The following is a 22703-nucleotide window of genomic DNA, read 5'->3' as shown; positions in this document are numbered from 1 at the left end:
CATCCTGGAACTAAGCCGCCTGCGCAGGCTCACAATGGCTCAAGTAGCTCCGCCTAAAGCTTCGTATCGCTGCCCGGAACCTTAGCTTTGACTCGAGAGCCCAGGCAGACAGGGAGTGGCCAGACATCCTGCAGGTCACATATTTTTTTCCAGGTTGCGCGAAGGGATGTAGACTACAGGATGACCCAAAAACACGTTAATACTGGATAAATCAGAAATTCGCAGTATAATATAGGTGGAGAGATAAAACTTAACACACATGCCTGAAATAGGGTTTTATTGAAATCGAAAACTAGTGCAAAAACTGACCTAAGAGATGGCGCTGGACAGCACCACGTCAGTGACGCCGCATGAGAATCGTGTATAAAATGAGCCGTAATGAGAGAGGTAGTCAGATCATCCCAAGCCTTCCTGCTGGAAGGTACGACTTTTATGCAGGATGGCGATCCATCCCACATTGCTGCATATGTGAAAGATCTCTTGCGCACTTTGCTAGTCTCAAATGGATCTAAGCACTATGGGACTTAACATCTGAGGTCCTGCAGTCCGGAACCGCGGGACTGCTACGGTCGCAGGTTCGAATCCTGCCTTGGGCATGGGTGTGTGTGATGTCTTTAGGTTAGTTAGGTTTAAGTAGTTCTAAGTTCTAGGGGACTTATGACCTAAGATGTTGAGTCCCATAGTGCTCAGAGCCATTTGAACCATTTGAATCATCAGTCCCCTAGACTTAGAACTACTTGAACCTGACTAACCTAAGGACATCACACACATCCATGCCCGAGGCAGGATTCGAACCTGTGACCGTAGCAGCAGAGCGGTTCCGGACTGAAGGGCCTAGACCCGCTCGGCCACAGCGGCCGGCTGCTAGTTCTCAGAGAAAGAAAAAATATAGTGTAAAGTGTTTTTCTTTCAAGAAAATGATTTAAAAGCCGGTATTACGCAGGTTTTTAACAGGATAGGTAATGGTACTTTTTTATGGCTACTTAAAAGTCGCCAATCGTCTTCCAGAATTTTTAAAAACTTCTTACACCACGTTTTGCCCCCCTGTCCCTCACCCTCGCGAACTGTCATATTGAAACGTCCCCTTAGAAAAATTATACACGACTGTGCTTAACCTGACACACAATATTATTTAGCGCAACGCAATCTGACTTTCAAAAATCCCTACAAAAGAATGGCCCTGACTAACATTAAACTATACCTTTCACAAATAACTTACCTCACAAAAATCTTCATAACTCGAACTACTGCAATACAGCGAGCGCCACTACTGCCAGCTAAATAAAAGATTCAAACTACTGAAGGCACTAACTACTGATAGGGATAGTTAGCAAATGAAAGATATTAACAGAGAACAAACAATGTATTTACCTTAATATTCATAATATATATAGCAGTTCATGACAAATTACAAAACTCCGCCATCTCTCTCCCCACATCCACCACTGCTGGCGGCTCACCTCCAACTGCGCAACGCTACGCGCTGTTCACATCCAGCTGCCGCTGCCCAACACTACAATGGCAGACAACAATGCAAACTAGCCACATACTGCACACAGCACAGCCAGTGATTTTCATACAGAGCGCTACGTAACGTTGCCAATAAGAAAACATAAACAGCCTACTTACATAAAGAAAACATAAACAGCCTACTTACATAGCCCCCACGCTCCCCACAAAAAATTTTACAAATTTTTTAGGGCAGTGGCCAATACAGATTTGAAATTTTTTTTCATAATTACAGTAAGAAAGATATCAAATGCACACACTTATTAATACAATGTTGGTCAAAAGCTAAATTTTCTCACAGTCCATAAAGATAGTCCTGATCATTCATCATAATAGTAATTACAGTTTTTGTTTTTCACAAAGTCTCATTAGTAAAAAAAAAATTGCACACAGAAGTAGTGGATTTCCATGCAGTCTTGAAGAAGTAGTGTTGTCCTTCCAACGGAAAGACAGTGCTGACTCTTGACATGCTGACAGGTAATGGGCCACAACAGAGCAAACCCACAGCAGAGTCATTCGACGTTTTGAAGAAGATTGGTAGGTAGGTCATCACAGAGTAGACCCACTGTAGTCCTGGTAGAGAGTATTGGTGGGCCACCCGAGGTGCAGACCCACTGCAGTCCTTGTAGAAATAATGGTATTGGTGAGTCAGCAAAGGTGTAGACCCACTGTAGTCCTTGTAGAAATAATGGTATTGGTGAGTCAGCAAAGGTGTAGACCCACTGTAGTCCTGGTAGAAATAATGGTATTGGTGGGCCATCAAAGATGCAGACCCACTGTAGTCCTTGTGGAGACGGCCAGCAGCCATCTGCTGCGACTGTGCAGGAGCACATTCACCATCGAAGAGTCTTGCGGAGAATATAGCAAGTCCATAAACCACCACTTGTCCACTCACAAAAAATTTGTTTGAAATGTCCTTAGAACCAGCAATGCTGTTATCCAGTCCCTTGCTGAATTATTAACACACGTGCAAACACTAACAGTCCCAACTTCTCACATATTGTCCATATACTATGACCAACAGAAACGTGTGCAGTGAAATGTAACTTACAAGTTACTTAATTTGATGAACTGGTGTCAATTACAATATTATAACATGAGAATACAATTACAAAGGTACAAAATACATCATTAAAAACACAACAATACAGATAACATTTGTAGTAATACAGGCTTTACAAAAGAATAGAAATAAACATATACATCAGTGTTACAGGAATTATGACATAAGTAAATACATAAACGATCAGAATAACTTTTGAAACATCGACTTTACACATGAGCATTAAAACAAAACAGAATAAATAATGTCTCAACATTTTTACAAACTAAATAACATAGAAAAATTCTACAACATAGCTCTCATCAGCTAAACACATAAAGACAGGAAAAACACAAATACACAAGGGTACACAAACATATAGAGGGATGACACAAAAGGAAAGGACAGGGTTTGTTTTACTGCAGTATTTTGCATGGAGATCTCCCTTCGTTCATCATTATTCCCAAAAAGTCCTATCTAAGCTTGCTTTCTGTATTCTGTTCACATCCTCTGTCAAAATAGTTTTTCTCCACTGTACAGTATCCTTTTCTTTTTTTCCCAAACCATTTTCATATAGCTTCTCAATACATTTCTTCCAAGTCATCATAGTTAGTTTCTTATATAGTCTACCCCTCTTAAGCTAACTTAAATCTACTGAGCTCAGATGCTAAACTAAGGGATGAGGCAATGCAGCAGCATATAACAAATTAACACAAACAGCAATGCAAAAAAAATGGAAAATTGCAAAGCAAGCTACAGTAAATCTAAATTACCAAGAAATGCAACATTACAACTAATATGAGCCAATGTGCAGCAACAAGAAAAATAAATCTGTAGTAAAACTAGCTTAACAGAGTAATACAAAGTGAAATTTAGTAGCACTATGCCTGGCAAACAGCAGCAGCAAATATAAAAAATATAAAGAATATAAAACTTATATCTATACATGACAAAGCTCAAGCAGAAAAATATTACAGTAAAAACAACAATGCAAATAAGGGAAATGTATATTCACATCTTAATGTCTATGTAATTAAAGTGGTGCACCACAACAACATATTGTAAAAAAAATATTACCATGTACTTGAAAAGAAAATTATGTGTCCAGTTACTGTTACTAGTCCCTTCTTATTGTTCTTTCCTTTCCAAGTGCTCCTTTTTTAAAGAATGTGGATTACAAATTTATTATTTAATAGATCTGTTGACAGAAAGTGTTCACATTAGCAAATGCATCTAAGTTTATTTTATAAAACTAATGCTGTAACACAGCTGGAAAACAGGTATCAAATGAAATAAGCAATTACGCAAACCAAAGCATAAAAACATCATTCAATAGCTATGTGGCATTTCGTAAGTCAGTAGCTCTCAACTCTCGTAGAAAGACACTTGTCATAATCAGGTGTGCAAGTGTACGAATATTTCCCATCAATTCATAAGCATTTCAGTAATTAGCACAAAGTACGAGTAATCATATGTTTTCAGGTAATGAGCGTGTTATATTTGCGATGCTTTCTACAAAGGAATGTCAATAGCAAGGTTAATGGAAGTAATGAGGGTGTCGCATTTGCAATATTTTCTCTAAAGGAATGTCAATGGCGAGGATAAAGGCCTGCCTTTTTTTCTTTTTTTTCTACCTGTGCTTCCGGAAAGGCACACCCTAATGGCTTGTTCTCCAGGTGTTTGACACAGCTGTGTGCCGACGACGCACGTGCAGGTGGTAACTTAACTTTCTTACGGAAATATTTACGACAGCAGTTTCCGCTACAGTGACAGTCTCATATAAAAATATTTCACAGGTAAAGAATTTGCGTTACAAATCTGTAGAAACAAAATCCTATAAATATAACAGTGTCCAAAAAATTTTCGTCGGCATTGTGATACATTCACGCATTTACACACATTTCATAACTCTTAAAGTACGATTCTTGGTTTGGTGGTGGTGGTGGTTAGTGTTTAACGTCCCGTCGACAACGAGTTCGTTAGAGACGGAGCGAAAGCTCGGGTTAGGGAAGGATTGGGAAGGAAAGCGGCCATGCCCTTTCAAAGGAACCATCCCGGCATTTGCCTGAAACGATTTAGGGAAATCACGGAAAACCTAAATCAGGATGGCCGGAGACGGGATTGAACTGTCGTCCTCCCGAATGCGAGTCCAGTGTGCTAACCACTGCGCCACCTCGCTCGGTGATTCTCAGTTTCCAACATCCTTTTTCACAAGTCAAGAGTCCCTAACTTCTATTCATTATTCATATACATATAAACACGTAATCACATTCCTCATATATGGTAGCATCATCTTATTGACATAAACATACCTCAACAGCATAATACACATCGTCGTCGTAAAAATAACATCATAACACCTCAGTCAACTCTCAAAATCGTCGTAGCTTCCTCCAATAATTTCAAAACCTAAAGAAAATTCTCTGCTCATTTCAATAGTGTCATCTGCCTCAAACGTACTTTAAAATCATGATCCCGTACCAAATATATCATTCAAAGCTCTCATAGTATCACAATGGTTCCGAAAAAATATGAAGAGTTCACAAAGTACAGACAACATACAATTTCGTAAGTGTGAAGTTACCCAATGGTGTAATTACGTAAACATGTGTCACTGATATAGTAAAAAACATGTTTATCTCTCAGTTAAATGATCAGATAGCTGTGTAATTACGTGTTAGAGGAATATGGTACCGATGTGTAAAGTTGTATAAGCAAATACCATATTAGCTAGGGCTCCTTGTGCTTGCCACACACATGGTACACAAAGTAAGCATGTACCCCCCTGAGGATTATTGTAATTATACCCTCAGGTGTTACAGATTACAGCAATGGAATGAAATGTATCACGGAAAACTTTCTTTGTAATTCAAAAATCTTTAAAAATAAATGTTTTAAGTACAAAATTAATCACTCAAATACGTGTCCTGTAGCGCTAAATGTGCGTCTTGCTGTAAGATCATCTCTGTGGAAGTCTCGTAGTTATTGTCCTCCGAAAGCTAAGTTCTGCAGAAGTCAATGTACTTACCTCATGATAAACAAAAGTGAAATGCTTTGCGTATAGATTTCTTAGTTATTACGCTTATTGTTGTGATGAAGAAATTACTGTGCTGTAACGTATTGTTGTGCTACGGAAAAGGCTGTCTCATTGTAGCTATACCACAAAAGTTACTATTAAACATGTTTTACTTTCCAGAAGAATTCAGAAAAACCGTGCAGATATGAAACAGAAACACCGCAAAAGCAATAATTTAAATTGTGTCACTCATTAGTAGCATTGTGGTATAATCGTGTAGCTGTCAAAGAAACCAAATACTAAGTCATCTTTAATCTCACAGAAAGTACTTCAAATAAAGAATGTCTTTTCAAGTAAACCAAAATGTTGCATTAAAATCTCATTAGCACTACCAGATATGTTCTAAGTATGTGAGCCTTATAGTCGTTACGTAATCGTGCAACTAACAAGCAAGAATGTACACACACAATAACACTGTGTCGTCTGTTCGCAATAACAATGCAGTCGTAATTTCTGTTTAAATAAGTTCTCTTCGTTCTTGAGTGGATATTGAACTTCAAAACATTGTTGCATGTTAACAGTTTCTCAGTGTGACAAATTGTACAAGTAGCGTGAAGTGAAAATTGCAAAGACTAAGTTAAAAAGCAGATTATCTTTCAATAAACGGTTTTACATGTGAAATGTGGTGTAAACCTTTACTCTTCCTAGTACGCAGAGTTTCAGCTTCAAAGCAATTATCATGTTGTATGCGTCGGTAGGGAATGCTAAAAATTTTCTCAAGGTTAGCGTCAATGTTATTTTTCCCCGAGCCAGCGGGCGCAAGTGGCTGCCTGCAGTGTGAGTCATTGTCTGTTTCTTTGCTGGCGCACGTCGTTATTGGGATTTGGAGACCTAACTTCCACAAATTCGCCTTGCCGAGAGGGCCCAGCTCTGTTTAAAGCTCTCCAGTTCTGATGAAATTCACGTCTGTCGTTTAGTCGGTAGTTTACATAGTTTCTTGTTTGTCGGTCATGTGGTGGAGAATTTCTCCCTGAGTCGTAACTGCGCGCTGGACCGTTGCGTCTAAAGTTATTCTGTCTCCCTTGATAATAATTGTTTTGGTTCCCATATTGTCTGTTTCTCTGATTGTCTCTGTGATAGTCATTACCGCGGAGAGATGATCTTTCCCTGTAATTATTACTACTCTGCCAATGGTTGTCATACGGGTGATGTCTGTTTTGGTCACGATTTGTGTTGTGAGAATAGCCTTGTCGTGTCCAGTTATTATTTCTGTCGTCACAGAATTGTGACGGATGTGCCCTGTAGTGATTGTTTTCCCGTTTTCGCACCCCGCGACTGTCTGTGTCAATTTCTAATTCTTGTAAGAGTCCCTGAAAAGCTTCAATGTCGTCTTTGCAACGTCCTGCTAAAATAATATGTCGTAAATGTTCAGGCAGTTTGATTAAGCAAATGCGGATGAGTTCTGAGGGGCTGTATGGGTTTGACAGGTACTGATTCTTGTGCAACATGTCTTCAAAATATTTCACAAGACTGGAAAATTCAGATTGTTCGAAATGTTTCATCATTATGATGCCATGTTTTACTCGGTCTTGTGTGGCTTGAGACCAATATGCTGAGAGGAAGGCATGGTAAAATTCTCCTTCACTGTGGCAATCGTGAATGACCGATCGCATTCTTACAGCTGGTTCATTCTCCAAGTAGCCACACATAAATTCTAACCTGTGCTCCAATGACCAGTTAGGAGGGAAACAATGAGAGAATTGATGGAGCCACGCTTGTGGATGAATGTCGTTGGCAGAATTCTTAAACGTTTTGAATTTACGTGTAGTAATGAACAGCTTATAGTCAAAATCATCGTGTTGGCGAGTAGCATGTCGGTCATTGTTACGTCGTGTCGGCGGCTCGATCTCAAACTTCGGTGCACATTGCCAATTTCTTTCATAACTTCCGAAATGCCCTGTGTTATTATTTTGTGGCTGTTCCGTATTTCTATGTCCCTCTTCCCGTATTGGAGCGAGAGTGTCCTCTGAAATACGTAATTCTTGTATTACCTGTGTCAGCTGATCTTGTACTTCCCGGATTTCTCTTTGGTGTTGCGTATTGATTTGATTTTGATTTTGTTTGAATTTTCTTATTTGTTCATACTCTTCTGTGTCACTGAAGGCTATGGGTCTTGTGTCATTCAGATCATCATCTACCTTTGTAGATAAGTTAGTGACTTGATCCGAAAGTTCGGCTACTTTCTCCGATAGTGTACTTATTTCCTCCGTGTATCTTTCTGAACCAATTTTCAGGGTAACTACTGTGTCCTTTAAATTTTCCTGAGTTTTTGCAAGTTGCGTAACCGAATCGGTAGATGCAACTGAGTCAATTTTAGCTTGCAAGGTCTCATGATTTTCATGAACAATAGTTTGCAGTTCTTTTATGGCTGCTTCGTGATTCTGTAATGCATTTTCATGACGCGAAAAAATAGGTTGGAAATGCTCACAAATTTGTGTTTTTACGTCATTACAGACCTTTTGACATTTCGATTCGATGTTATGTAACTCAGTGGTTAAATCTTCACGTGTTTGTTCAAGTGTGGTGTCTAACTTTTGAAGCTTTTGCTGTGTTTGTCTCTGATTTTGTTCCATTGTGTCTAACTTTTGAAGATTTTGTCCCATTTGTTGCATTAATTGTAATAACAATGCATTAGTGTCTGGAATCTGTTCCTCTACGCTTTTCGGCAGTGCATTTGCACCAGCAACATTCACATTTTGACAAGCAGAAAATGTGTCTTGACTTATTTGAGAAAACGGTGAGGACCCAAAACCCAAGTCTACAGTATTTGCAATATTGTGTTCTGTCATTTCGGATTCCTGAGGCGAGCTGTTGCCGACCGATCGATCGATAATGCTTCCCTGTTCACTGCCTGTTTGACTGTCTACACCATTATTTGCCCCCCGCTCCATTTACCTATGCACAATTACCAAATTACTACTTCGAATGTCTGTTAATTCACTACCCAGTGGTGCTGATAAGCTACACTCGTCGTCACTATTATTTCTCAGTTTACTTTGGAGCCGAGTGTTACGTTTTTCACACGCCATTATTGTCACAATATTTCACACGACAACACAGAAAAACACAATTTGAATAGCAAAAATAGGAGAACACATTAACATAGCACTGAAAATAATATCTAGTTAATTGCAAGCGTAGCTGCGAAATACTTGGTGCAAATCTACCTGCATGCCACAACTGTTTTACTGTACAACAATGAAAGACTGCAACTACAAAGGAGATTCTCTCTACAATTACGCGCTAGCAATAAACAAAATCTACGCTAATTACACAAACTAAAAGAAAAAATCAGAAGATTCCAGTGAGGTATCCTAGGCTAAGGGTCGACATATGAAACGTCCCCTTAGAAAAATTATACACGACTGTGCTTAACCTGACACACAATATTATTTAGCGCAACGCAATCTGACTTTCAAAAATCCCTACAAAAGAATGGCCCTGACTAACATTAAACTATACCTTTCACAAATAACTTACCTCACAAAAATCTTCATAACTCGAACTACTGCAATACAGCGAGCGCCACTACTGCCAGCTAAATAAAAGATTCAAACTACTGAAGGCACTAACTACTGATAGGGATAGTTAGCAAATGAAAGATATTAACAGAGAACAAACAATGTATTTACCTTAATATTCATAATATATATAGCAGTTCATGACAAATTACAAAACTCCGCCATCTCTCTCCCCACATCCACCACTGCTGGCGGCTCACCTCCAACTGCGCAACGCTACGCGCTGTTCACATCCAGCTGCCGCTGCCCAACACTACAATGGCAGACAACAATGCAAACTAGCCACATACTGCACACAGCACAGCCAGTGATTTTCATACAGAGCGCTACGTAACGTTGCCAATAAGAAAACATAAACAGCCTACTTACATAAAGAAAACATAAACAGCCTACTTACAATATTGGTCCCCTTGCCAAGTACTCAGACCTCAATCCATGTGATTGTTGATGATGTGTATGGTCGTCTGGGTAGGACAGCTCGCACACGTCATATTAGCCTTAGGTGCTCTGAGGTGGACAGAGGAATTGTGACAGTGCAGACAAATTTGTGACAAACAAACATGCAATTCATTGTGCTGCCATACTTAAAACTAAAGTTGTACAGCAACTCGTCGGTTATGCTTGCAGACAGATACAGCTAAGCACTGGCCTGTCAAGACATGCGTTACTGAATACATCACAATCACTAAGGTTAACACTTGGTCCTATGAGAAAGCTATAGGCGACTCATTTGTAGAGTGGGTCTCTCAGGCTGATGTCCACTACATACCGCAGCTACGAACTGCAACCCTGGGACTCCGTACTAGAACTGCTATACGCCAACGCCGAACATGAACCGCCCCCCCCCCCTCCCCCCGCCCCCTCTTCCAGCTGCTGCCTGTAGCAATCGCGTATCACAATATGGAAGTCCATCTCATTGGCGGCGGTGTGGAGATTGCTGATTGGATCGCTCTTGTGCTTGGAGGCGAACTTCAAACCGTCGCCCGTGGCGCCACTCGGAAACTGTCTCATGGTGTCAGTTCCGGTTGCGTCCGTTGCCGAGAACACAACAATTGGTTGTGGAATTACCTGAAGTCGCAAGTCTACCGCAATCGTCCAACCACATCGGGATGCTAAAAGAAAACATCCGACAGCAATTACTCACCATACACACTGACAGGCTGTGCACTGCTGTTCACAACATCGGCCCTCGACTACAGGTATTTTTTATGAATGGCGACCGACATGTTGATCATTTTTTGTGAAGAACATTGTATTTGCTAAAAATCAATTGTTATGCTAATTATTGCTTTTGTGTCATATGAAGACATCTGTTGGTGATTTTGTGCACTTTGTTTAGTTTCAATAAATCCCCATGTTATTTCAAATACGTGTATCAATGAAACTTCCTGGCAGATTAAAACTGTGTGCCCGACCGAGACTCGAACTCGGGACCTTTGCCTTTCGCGGGCAAGTGCTCTACCATCTGAGCTACCGAAGCACGACTCACGCCCGGTACTCACAGCTTTACTTCTGCCAGTATCTCGTCTCCTACCTTCCAAACTTTACATAAGCTCTCCTGCGAACCTTGCAGAACTAGCACTCCTGAAAGAAAGGATATTGCGGAGACATGGCTTAGCCACAGCCTGGGGGAGGTTTCCAGAATGAGATTTTCACTCTGCAGCGGAGTGTGCGCTGATATGAAATTTCCTGGCAGATTAAAACTGTGTGCCCGACCGAGACTCGAACTCGGGACCTTTGCCTTTCGCGGGCAACTGCTCTACCATCTGGGCTACCGAAGCACCGCAATATCCTTTCTTTCAGGAGTGCTAGTTCTGCAAGGTTCGCAGGAGAGCTTCTGTAAAGTTTGGAAGGTAGGAGACGAGATACTGGCAGAAGTAAAGCTGTGAGTACCGGGCGTGAGTCGTGCTTCGGTAGCTCAGATGCTAGAGCACTTGCCCGCGAAAGGCAAATGTCCCGAGTTCGAGTCTCGGTCGGGCACACAGTTTTAATCTGCCAGGAAGTTTCATATCAGCGCACACTCCGCTGTAGAGTGAAAATCTCATTCTGGAAATTTGTATCAATGTTTATATCTATACCTACACTATTCCATGAAGTACTGAATTTTGAAATGTGAACGAACTTTTAGGTCACCCTGTACGTTTCTTAGGCACTGTCTCAAGAAGTAATGCAATCTCACCTACTGATTACATGGGTTTCATGAGTGACCCCAAACCAGAACGTCTAATTTCTTATCTGATTAAAGCGAACATAATGCTTGTATACCTATACTTGTAGACGTAGCGGTAAGTAAGTCAGCTGCACAGCAGAACATTTGTGCAGCGAATGGTAGGATTACTGGTAGTGAAAGGCCATCCATGTTGTAATATATCACTTGCTAGCGGCTCCTGTGTCCTTGTCCTGCTCAGTATTGTGCACAACTGATGCAATTTCCGACGTTTTGGTTGCGTCTGGCGATGATGGGACACTCCACAATCCTGCTGGCCGCTGTGGCCGAGCGGTTCTAGGCGCTACAGTCCGGAACTGCGCTGCTGCTACGGTCACATGTTCAAATCCTGCCTCGGGCATGGATGTGTGTGATGTCCTTAGGTTAATTAGGTTTAAGTAGTTCTAAGTCTAGGGGACTGATGACCTTAGACCTTAAGTCCCATAGCGCTTAGAGCCATTTGAACCATTTTTTTCCACAATCCTTCTACAAGTCTCTGGAAGTCCATCTTATATAAAGATGTCAAATCAAAACACCTTCAGCCGACTAAAATCACTGTTTCATTTTATTTGTGCCGTACGTTTTAGCGATTCAAATTGGATACAAGAAAAGGATCAGTATAATCCAATTCATACGTCATACTAGCCCGGATATATAATCGAACAATAAATGACATACAACTCTCCTCTCAATGTGTAAACGAGTCTGTATCACATTTAGTAATGTATATAAAACGTGTCTTCCTATTCTTGCATGTTTGGACTTCAAGCACTCCATTATAGACCCACATAACCAGGTAATCTTATTCCTAATATCATCCATTAGGTACATTTCATTTTTCTTAAAATGGGCATGTAGATGTGAATCATTATCTCTTTTGAATTTCTCCTGTCTAACACAATATTCACTACACCTAAATCTATAACTAGCAAACGTCCGAATTGTTGTTTACCACTGACGTACTGTGCATCAACTGTAACGAAGAACGATCGTTATAAAAGGGAAAGCAAATAGTTATTCGTTACAGTTGATGCAATGTATGTCGGTGGTAAAGAACACTTACGACGTTTGTTAGTTACAGATTTTGCGTCACTGAATATTATGGTACGGAGGAGAAATTCACAAAGGGTAATGATTCACATCCACATTCGTATTTTAAGACAAATGGTATGTACCTATTGGGTGATATTAGGAATAACATTACCTGATTATGTGGGTCTATAAATGGTGTGTTTGATGTTCAACATGTAAGAACAGAAAGACACGTTTTATATACATTAATAACTGTGATTCAGACCCATTTACAAATGAAGATTGTATGTCATTTATTGTTCGATTACATAAGTGGGATTCTTCCTACAAGTCGGTCAAGAGGCCTGAAGATGTCGTAATGTAACGCTGAAACTGGTATCACAAATAGAATAAAACTAGAAATTTAGACGGCTGAAGATGTTTTGCTTTGACATTTTTATACTTCTAAAAGGGTTGCAGTCAAGGACTATGAAACTGGCTTAAGAGCCTCTGAGTTTCCAAGGCTGGCAGGTTTTGTCAGCATCTGTTGGAGAGAACCTTCTGAAACTTTTGGCAAGAAGCAGCAGGGGCTTCACCAGCACTAAATTGTTGAGTCGTGGGAGGGGGGGGGGGGGGGAGACGATGACACAATAGCTAGGGTACAAATCACAAGGGGGTCTAAAAGAGAGACCCTTGAAAAAGTTGAAAAAGTTAGAGCCTGAAACCACTGTTTAGAGCATTCTGGATGCCATATATTACAATGGCACTTGAAATCCTAAAGCATGCAAATTTTAGCCTGGTTTAAAACTTCTTTTGTGGGTACCGAGTATAAAAAAGTTATATAATATTAATATTTAATTTTATCGACACTGTGTGTATGATTATCATGTACTAAACAACCATTGAAACTATTTCAAATCGAATAGGTTCAAAAATCGTTCAAATGGCTCTGAGCCCCCTAGAACTTAGAACTACTTAAACCTAACTAACCTAAGGACATCACACACATCCATGCCCGAGGCAGGATTCGAACCTGCGACCGTAGCGGTTGCGTGGTTCCAGACTGTAGCGCCTAGAACCGCTCGGCCACCCAGCCGGCCAAATAGAATAGGTTTTCAAATTAAATTCTACTAGACTTTTATTTGAAATATAAGTAACTAGAGTATTACATACACGATTTAAGTTAGTTTTCTAAGTTTAAAATTATGTTTAAAAACACAAACCGAAAGCTACAAAAAATTAGAATAAAAATGTAAGTAGTTAAAAAGTCTGAAAGGATAAATACAATGTCAAGAGTATAAGGTAAAATAATCGTACGAAGTTCATACAAATACATTTCTACTGTTGTCAAAACTGGGTATAAATATTCTAGCGACATTTCTTAAGTCCGTTTGCTACAACAGAAACTCGTGCACCCTGCAGACTGCTACGTGATTGAGCCTCCTCTGTGTCATTGTTGAATGCAGATAGTTCTTTAGTCTTCGCAGAGCAGTAAAACTGCGTTCTGCTTCGCAGCTCGAAGCTGGGCACACAAGCGCAGGTCTTAACAAAGCTTCAACAATAGCAAATAATTCTCGAAATTCTTTTTTTCACAGAAACCAAAACATCTGTTTTGTCTTTCAGACATTTTACGTTGTATCATACATAAAAGTGCTCAAGTTCTGTTTTCAAAGCTTGGGTATCGATTTCCGGGTAAGGAGCTATCACAGCATATCCTTCTCTCTCCAACGACACCTTCCCAAAGGAAACGTGTTTCTTCGTTCCGGGTTGGTCAAGTATTCGATATCTGTGCCCTTGGACAGCCATATCAATGATTTCAAAATACTCCCGCCTGTAAAGTTCTTCACGCAATAGAAATTCACATGGATCTGCTCCCTCGGACAACCGCGTAGGAAATCCTTTTTTCCTGTAAGTTGTCGTGTAGCATTCGACTGTTAGCCCTCTCCCTCCTGGCCACAGTCCTACAAACTTATAGCAAAACCAAGCAGATTCGTGATTACTCAGCCCGCCCAATCATGACTCCTAGCTGTACAGACACAATTCACTAAAACTTTGAATTTTGTCTTTTTAGTTAAAAATACAAGTGGATTTGAATTACTGGTACGTTAACAAATCCTGAAAATCATTAATTCTTAATGCAAAAGAGCTTTTAGCATGTATATTTCTTTAAGCCTGGCTATATTCGTTTAACGGTGTAATTTTTTGCCAACTAAGACTTGAAAAATAGAAACTTCTTTTGAAAAAATATTGGGATTGGGGGCGGGGAAGGGGGAGGGGGCAAACACTCCCCCCCTCACCCTGGCTGCGATGATCGACGTCCATGGGAAGCAATACTGCGTACAGCAGGACTTTTAGTGGCAGCAGGAAACGGCCATTTGAAATGGCTGTATTCGGCTCCTGCAGCTGATTGGGGGAAAGAACTGGATAAAAAAAGTGAGGAGCTGCGCAGAGTTAATAAAACCAAGGATTTACCCACTATCCCTGACGAAGGTTGGATGCACGTAGTCTCCTCTGTTGGGAGCAGCGAATGTTTTAATTGTTGAGTATATACGGTCGGCAGTGAGTGATAATGATCAACAAAGTCCACAAGTGTGTCCCCCGTATGTGGCCACGGAGTTCTGCTCAGGGTTTTTCCAGTTTGCTGTATCTCAAATTAGGTTGTTTACAGTGGATAACCGTGCCATTCTGCTTGCCGAACATTGAACTCATGAAGCGTGAAATTCTCTGTAGTTAATATTACATTGTAGTTTTTATTATATAGTATCCTAGTGTCCTTCGAACTCGGATAAATAACGAAATAAATCATTATTAGTATTTCTTTGTAAGCTTTAAACAATATTTTACTGTTAGTAGGGCGTAGTTGACATTCTGCAATGCATCACTGCTAATACTGGACGCATTCAGCCTTACACAACAGACATTTATGCTCAGGGAGATTACAGACGTTCTGTGGTGCTTACATTTAACACGAAGGTGGTTTGAAAAGTTCTCGGAATCACCACGAGAGGTCAGCGCTAGCACAACGAGTTGTTCACATGATATTCATTGGACTGTTGCCTGTAAACTCGTGCCACGTCAGTGCTCTTGGAAGTGGGCTGTGGCAGTGACGTGGCTCTGCTGTTGTTCCCGCGTAGTGATTTGCAAAGATGGAAAAAAATCGAGATTCGAGCAGTGATTAAGTACTTCCTAAAGAAAGGTACGAAAGCAAAGGACATTCATGCCGATTTCCAGAATACACTGGGGGACTTCGCTCCTTCATATTCAACAGTTGCCAAATGATCAAATGAATTTAAATTTGATCGGGAGAGTTTAGATAATGATCCGTGCAGTAGTCGGCCACTACTCCAGAAATCGTTGCAAAAGTGCACAAAATGGTCACGGAGGATTGCCGATTGAAAGTGCATGAAATTGCTCACGCTTACCAGATGTCATCTGAAAGTGTATATCACATTTTAAGAGAAGAATTAGAAATGAAAAAAATATCTGCAAGAAGGGTGCCGCTACTCTTGACGCTGGATCAAAAATGCATGAGAACGGACTTATCGGAACAACGTTTGGCCCGTTTTAGGAGAAACGAAGGAGATTTTTTGCACAGGTTTGTGACCACGCATGAAACTTGGGTACACTGCTATACCCCCGAGACAAACAGCAGCCAAATCAGTGTAAAAGTACTGATTCTCTGCCATCAAAGAAACCAAAGACAATTCCTTCGGCGGCAAAGGTCAAGGCATCAGTGTTCTGGGATGCGAAGGGGATTCTGTTCGTAGATTATCTCCCCACTGGGCACACAATTACTGGAGAATACTATGCTAACCCCCTAGACAAATTGCAACAAAAGTTACGCGAAAAAAGGCCAGGTTTAGCAAGGAAGAAAGTCATCTTCCATCAAGACAATGCGCAGCCGCACACATGTGCCGTCGCCATGACAAAATTACACGAACTAAGGTACGAATTGTTGCCACACCCGTCTTATTCACCTGATATGGCTCCGTCAGACTTCTGTCTCTTCCCAAAACCGAAAATTTTTCTTGGTGGAGGAAGATACATGTTAAACGAAGAACTGATAGCCGGAGTTAACAACTATTTTGCACGCCTGGAGGAACTCATTTTCGAGATGGGATCAAGGCACTGGAACATCGTTGGACCAAATGCATTAATCTACATGGAGACTACATTGAAAAATAAAAAAGTTTTGGTGATGTAAGTACTTTTTTTCTATTCCGTTCCGAGAACTTGTCAAACCACCCTCGTACAACATGCATTCGATTTTGGACTAAAATGACAACACTGATTGGAAACACCGACGCCGATGAGGAGGATTTCTCTACAACACGCCAGAGAAGAAATTTTTACTTTCTGTAAACGCCACAACTTGTACTATCGCTTGCACCGTACACTGATTAGACTTAGATTGGACACGTAATGTACTGGAGGTTTTGCTAAATGGCACCAGACTGCAGGAAACGACCTCTAAGAGGCAAGGGCGCCCGTGCTATAGTTTGTAGGCATTGGGAATGGAGTATTCTTAATAGTCTGGAATGGCGACTTGTAAGTATCCATACACAAGTTCCAGTTCTAACTCTGTTAAAAACCTGAATAATACCGACTTTTAACCATTTTCTGGAGAGAAAAACACATGACAGCTAGGGGTATGGGTGCCGTTTCTAAGAGGAAAAGGAACGAAACGGATCATTTGTGTTCCAAGGAAGTACACCCACTTGAAGGTGAATACAAAAGATCTTCAACACTGGCGACAGAAAGAGCATCCGACCATCGTTTACCACTATCATTAAGAAATCCAGAATAACACCCCGACTCCGTCTCATTTTTTTTCTCTCTGTTGCTACTTCTGCTGAGACTGGCAGAAGAAATCTTGTGACTGCTTTGGCTCCATAGTATTTTTTCTCCTCCCTAGTAAAACATAAAACAGTTTAGTGGTATACCAATGATAAGTCACTCAAAACTGGAACCTGTCTAGACCACAGCTGTTGCTGCTCAGGGAGCGACATTTGAAGAAATAAAATCCAAGCGAACATCTACTCTTAAAGTACTTGTCATCTGCTATGACAACAACCACTTGAAACCTAACCCGCATAAAACTCAGCCTACGGCATAGGGAGGTAAGAGGAAAGTTGAATATCACCTGGAAAGGACGCAACCTAAATCAGTGTGCCCATCCCCAGTACCTGGGGTTAAAGTTCGGTTATTCTTTAACCTACAAACAGCAGAAGGTATGCACCAGGAACAACCTCACCCACAAGCTAACAAAGAGCACATAGGGAGCGTAGCCCAGCGTCCTCCACACATCGTCACTTACTCTGCTTTCTCTTTTGCGAAGTACGCCTCACCAGTCTGGAGGAACTCTGAACATGATAAGCTAGTTCATGTGGCTCCTCACGAGACAGGCCTCATATGCACAGGATGCCTAAGACCAAGCCCGTTGAACAGGATCTTTCCACTCATGGAAATAACACTTACAGAGAAGAAACGGATCCAAGGCATGCAGCGTGCGGAGCTCACACCTGTACATCACGACTGTAATCCAGAGCTTTCTACTTACAACTGTACCAATCCTATGTTCAGCAGAGGCCCACCGAACTGAGCTGTGGAGAACAAAGTCTCCTGGAGTATTATACACTCCTGGAAATTGAAATAAGAACACCGTGAATTCATTGTCCCAGGAAGGGGAAACTTTATTGACACATTCCTGGGGTCAGATACATCACATGATCACACTGACAGAACCACAGGCACATAGACACAGGCAACAGAGCATGCACAATGTCGGCACTAGTACAGTGTATATCCAACTTTCGCAGCAATGCAGGCTGCTATTCTCCCATGGAGACGATCGTAGAGATGCTGGGTGTAGTCCTGTGGAACGGCTTGCCATGCCATTTCCACCTGGCGCCTCAGTTGGACCAGCGTTCGTGCTGGACGTGCAGACCGCGTGAGACGACGCTTCATCCAGTCCCAAACATGCTCAATGGGGGACAGATCCGGAGATCTTGCTGGCCAGGGTAGTTGACTTACACCTTCTAGAGCACGTTGGGTGGCACGGGATACATGCGGACGTGCATTGTCCTGTTGGAACAGCAAGTTCCCTTGCCGGTCTAGGAATGGTAGAACGATGGGTTCGATGACGATTTGGATGTACCGTGCACTATTCAGTGTCCCCTCGACGATCACCAGTGGTGTACGGCCAGTGTAGGAGATCGCTCCCCACACCATGATGCCGGGTGTTGGCCCTGTGTGCCTCGGTCGTATGCAGTCCTGATTGTGGCGCTCACCTGCACGGCGCCAAACACGCATACGACCATCATTGGCACCAAGGCAGAAGCGACTCTCATCGCTGAAGACGACACGTCTCCATTCGTCCCTCCATTCACGTCTGTCGCGACACCACTGGAGGCGGGCTGCACGATGTTGGGGCGTGAGCGGAAGACGGCCTAACGGTGTGCGGGACCGTAGCCCAGCTTAATGGAGACGGTTGCGAATGGTCCTCGCCGATACCCCAGGAGCAACAGTGTACCTAATTTGCTGGGAAGTGGCGGTGCGGTCCCCTACGGCACTGCGTAGGATCCTACGGTCTTGGCGTGCATCCGTGCGTCGCTGCGGACCGGTCCAATATCGACGGGCACGTGCACCTTCCGCCGACCACTGGCGACAACATCGATGTACTGTGGAGACCTCACGCCCCACGTGTTGAGCAATTCGGCGGTACGTCCACCCGGCCTCCCGCATGCCCACTATACGCCCTCGCTCAAAGTCCGTCAACTGCACATACGGTTCACGTCCACGCTGTAGCGGCATGCTACCAGTGTTAAAGACTGCGATGGAGCTCCGTATGCCACGGCAAACTGGCTGACACTGACGGCGGCGGTGCACAAATGCTGCGCAGCTAGCGCCATTCGACGGCCAACACCGCGGTTCCTGGTGTGTCCGCTGTGCCGTGCGTGTGATCATTGCTTGTACAGCCCTCTCGCAGTGTCCGGAGCAAGTATGGTGGGTCTGACACACCGGTGTCAAGGTGTTCTTTTTTCCATTTCCAGGAGTGTAGATTGCAAAAGTGAAGCTACCATCAGGCTGCCATCTCCAGCACGGGATCTGGAAAACCCTCGACAGGTTGAGAACAGGGGTAAAATGTAAATGTCGTGTGAATAGGACCTCCCGTCGGGTAGACCGTTCGCTGGGTGCAAGTCTTTCGATTTGACGCCACTTCGGCGACTTGTGCGTCGATGGGGATGATGGTTCAAATGGCTCTGAGCACTATGGGACTCAACATCTTAGGTCATAAGTCCCCTAGAACTTAGAACTAGTTAAACCTAACTAACCTAAGGACATCACACACAACCATGCCCGAGGCAGGATTCGAACCTGCGACCGTAGCAGTCCCGCGGTTCCGGACTGCAGCGCCAGAACCGCTAGACCACCGCGGCCGGCGATGGGGATGAAATGATGATGATTAGGACAACACAACGCCCAGTCACTGAGCGGAGAAAGTCCCCGATTCAGCTGGGAATCGAACTCTAGCCCTTAGGATTGACATTCTGTCGAGCTGACCACTCAGCTGCCGGGGGCGGACAGAACAGGGGTAACAAGGCGTTGTTCTAATTTGGAGAAGCAGAGTATCAATGACGACGAATGTTGTGGATGTGGAACGAGACAGGACTCCGAATACTTGTCGGTCTGCAGTAACCTGACCGAAGCCTGTAACATGGAAGAATAGTTTAGAGGGGATAGACGTGCCATTCTGGTTGCTGTTTAGCGTTAGTGAACAAGGAAGACTTCGAGGGATACACCGTGCAGTCAGATTAATATGACCGCCTGTCGAAAGCCTGTAAAACAACCTTTTACAGCGCGAGCGTGCAGGAAGAGAATCAGTGAGGTTCTGGAAGGCGCCAACACGGATGTGCAGCCATGCCGTCTCCAGAGCCGTCGACAGCTGAGCTAGGTTTCTCAGTTGAGGATCCGTGGCGCGAACTGCCTGATCGTCGTCGTCCTACTGAGTCTCGATTTGTGATAAAATGAAACGCCTACAGCCATCCGTATGATGTTATTTATTATGTAGCTACCAGTTCCGGCACTTCAATGCGCCATCTTCAGTCCTTAGTTGATGCTAAAAGGGTTGTCACAATCCATATATGCGCTGCATCAGTGGCCAACTGTTGGCAGTTGATGGTTCGAGTGCTGACATCGCAGTTACAGTCTACGTAAACCTGTTAAGTTGGCCACTGATGCAGCATATATATGGATCGTGATAACCCCTTAAGCACGAACTAAGGCCTGAAGATGCCGCATTGAAGCGCCGAAACGGGTAGCTACAGAATAAATAACATCATAAGGACGGCTCTAGGCGTTTCATTTTCTTACCTCCAGTCAATAAGGATGCATATACAAAAAGATTCTCTATTTGAATAAATGAGAATTAATTGAAACACTCAACTGCCGACAGGTGTTGTTGATATATTTTGATGGGGACAGCTAAAATGTATGCCCCGACCGGGACTCGAACCCGGGATCTCCTGCTTACACGGCAGACGCTCTAAGCATCTGAGCCACCGAGGACAAAGATGAATAGCGCAACTGCAGGGACTTATCCCTTGCACGCTTCCCGTGAGACCCACATTCCCAGCTGCCCACAATCTACATACGTAATGTTCCTAATAGATACTTTGCCTATCCACTCGTTACTCTGTTCCACTTAAGTTGACGATTCCCGTAAGAGTTCGTGCGACATGTGCGCACTCGCACAGACGAAGGAACATTACGTATGTAGATTGTGGACAGTTGGGAATGTGGGTCTCACGGGAAGCGTGCAAGGGATAAGTCCCTGCAGTCGCGCTATTCATCTTTGTGCTCGGTGGCTCAGATGCATAGAGCTTCTGCCATGTAAGCAGGAGATCCCCGGTTAGAGTCCCGGTCGGGGCACACATTTTCAGCTGTCCCCATCAAGGTATGTCAACAACACCTGTCGGCAGCTGAGGGTTTCAATTAATTATCATTTATTCTAGGGAAGCTGCACGGTCATCAATAGTATCTGTTCTTTCGAGGACAGTTACTATCTTCATATATTCTCTATTTGGTTTAAATCCGGGGAGTTTCGGGCCGAGGGAGAAAATAAACTCATCTTCGTGCTCTTCGAACGACGCACGTACCTGCGAGGTGTGTGACACACTGCAATGTCCAGCTGGTAGATGCAGCCTGGATGTAAGGGTGGACATTGTTCCCGAAGATAGGTGCATACTTGTGTTGACCCACTGTGCCTGCCAGAAAGACGAGATCATGCAGGGAATGCCACGAAGAAATTCCCCTGACGATAACGTTCCCTCCTGGTTGCAGGGTGTTTACTTTCAGACGTTTCACACAGTACACACCAACGCAGTGTGTCCAAAGGAGCATAAAACGTGATTCATCTGAAAAGGACACCTGTCACCATTCAGTGGACGCTATACCTGCGTGCAAATTCCAGCTTTCGTGGCCAATGTAAAGCAGTCAGCATGGGACTTGAACCAGGCGCCTGCTGTGGAGGCTCGCAAGCAGCAACGTTCGCTGATAGGTCACTAAGGAGACGCTGCTGGTAGCGCCTTGGTTCACCTGGGAGTGAGTTGCTTAATAGCTGCAAGTCTGTTCACACATCTCCGCAGTCGTTGTTCAGCCCTGCCGTGGTGGACCACAGGTGACTTGGTGCCGGTTTTGGACAGCGCCATTTCGCCATACACGGGGTACTTTAACCACGACGGCAGTCGAACAGTTTACAAACTTAGCCGTTTTGGAAGCACTTCTACCCTCAGCCTGAAAGCCAGTGATCATGTCCGTTTGCACTTCAGATAAATCATTACGTCTCTGCATTACGACAACGACAGTACTGTTTTCAGCGTCCCCCGACATGCTTCCTGTGCCCTCCGCTGCTAATGTTGCCACTTTCCGTCTTTGAGTGGTTATTGCCCGTTGACGTCGAACGTAGGGCTTATTACAATAGTGGTACAAGAAACAAATATAATTTTTGACTGGAATACTCTCTTTCAAATTCTGATGGTGGCAGGGGTAAAATACAGGGAGCGAAAGGCTATTTACAATTTGTACAATTATAAGAGTCGAGGGACATGAAAGGGAGGCAGTGATTGGGAAGGGAGTGAGACAGGGTTTTAGCCTCTCCCCGATGTTATTCAATCTGTATATTGAGCAAGCAGTGAAGGAAACAAAAGAAAAATTCGTAGTAGGTATTAAAATCCATGGAGAAGAAATAAAAACTTTTAGGTTCACCGATGACATTGTAATTCTGTCAGAGACAGCAAAGGACTTGGAAGAGCAGTTGAACGGAATGGACAGTGTCTT

The 22703-nt window shown here is 43.0% G+C and overlaps 1 protein-coding gene and 1 non-coding gene across 4 annotated transcripts in view; one reads left to right on the top strand and one right to left on the bottom strand.

Annotated features, from left to right (window-relative positions):
- Positions 1-22703, top strand: part of LOC126188292 (juvenile hormone esterase-like) — a 546097-nt gene that overhangs the window by 141933 nt on the left and 381461 nt on the right. The window lies entirely within an intron of this gene.
- Positions 20860-20933, bottom strand: Trnat-ugu (transfer RNA threonine (anticodon UGU)). Its single transcript has one exon. It is a non-coding gene; the product is annotated as a tRNA-Thr (tRNA).

The sequence above is a fragment of the Schistocerca cancellata genome, chromosome 5, assembly GCF_023864275.1.
Source record: "Schistocerca cancellata isolate TAMUIC-IGC-003103 chromosome 5, iqSchCanc2.1, whole genome shotgun sequence".
NCBI classification, from domain to species: domain Eukaryota; kingdom Metazoa; phylum Arthropoda; class Insecta; order Orthoptera; family Acrididae; genus Schistocerca; species Schistocerca cancellata.
This window is presented reverse-complemented; position numbering and strand designations above follow the sequence as displayed.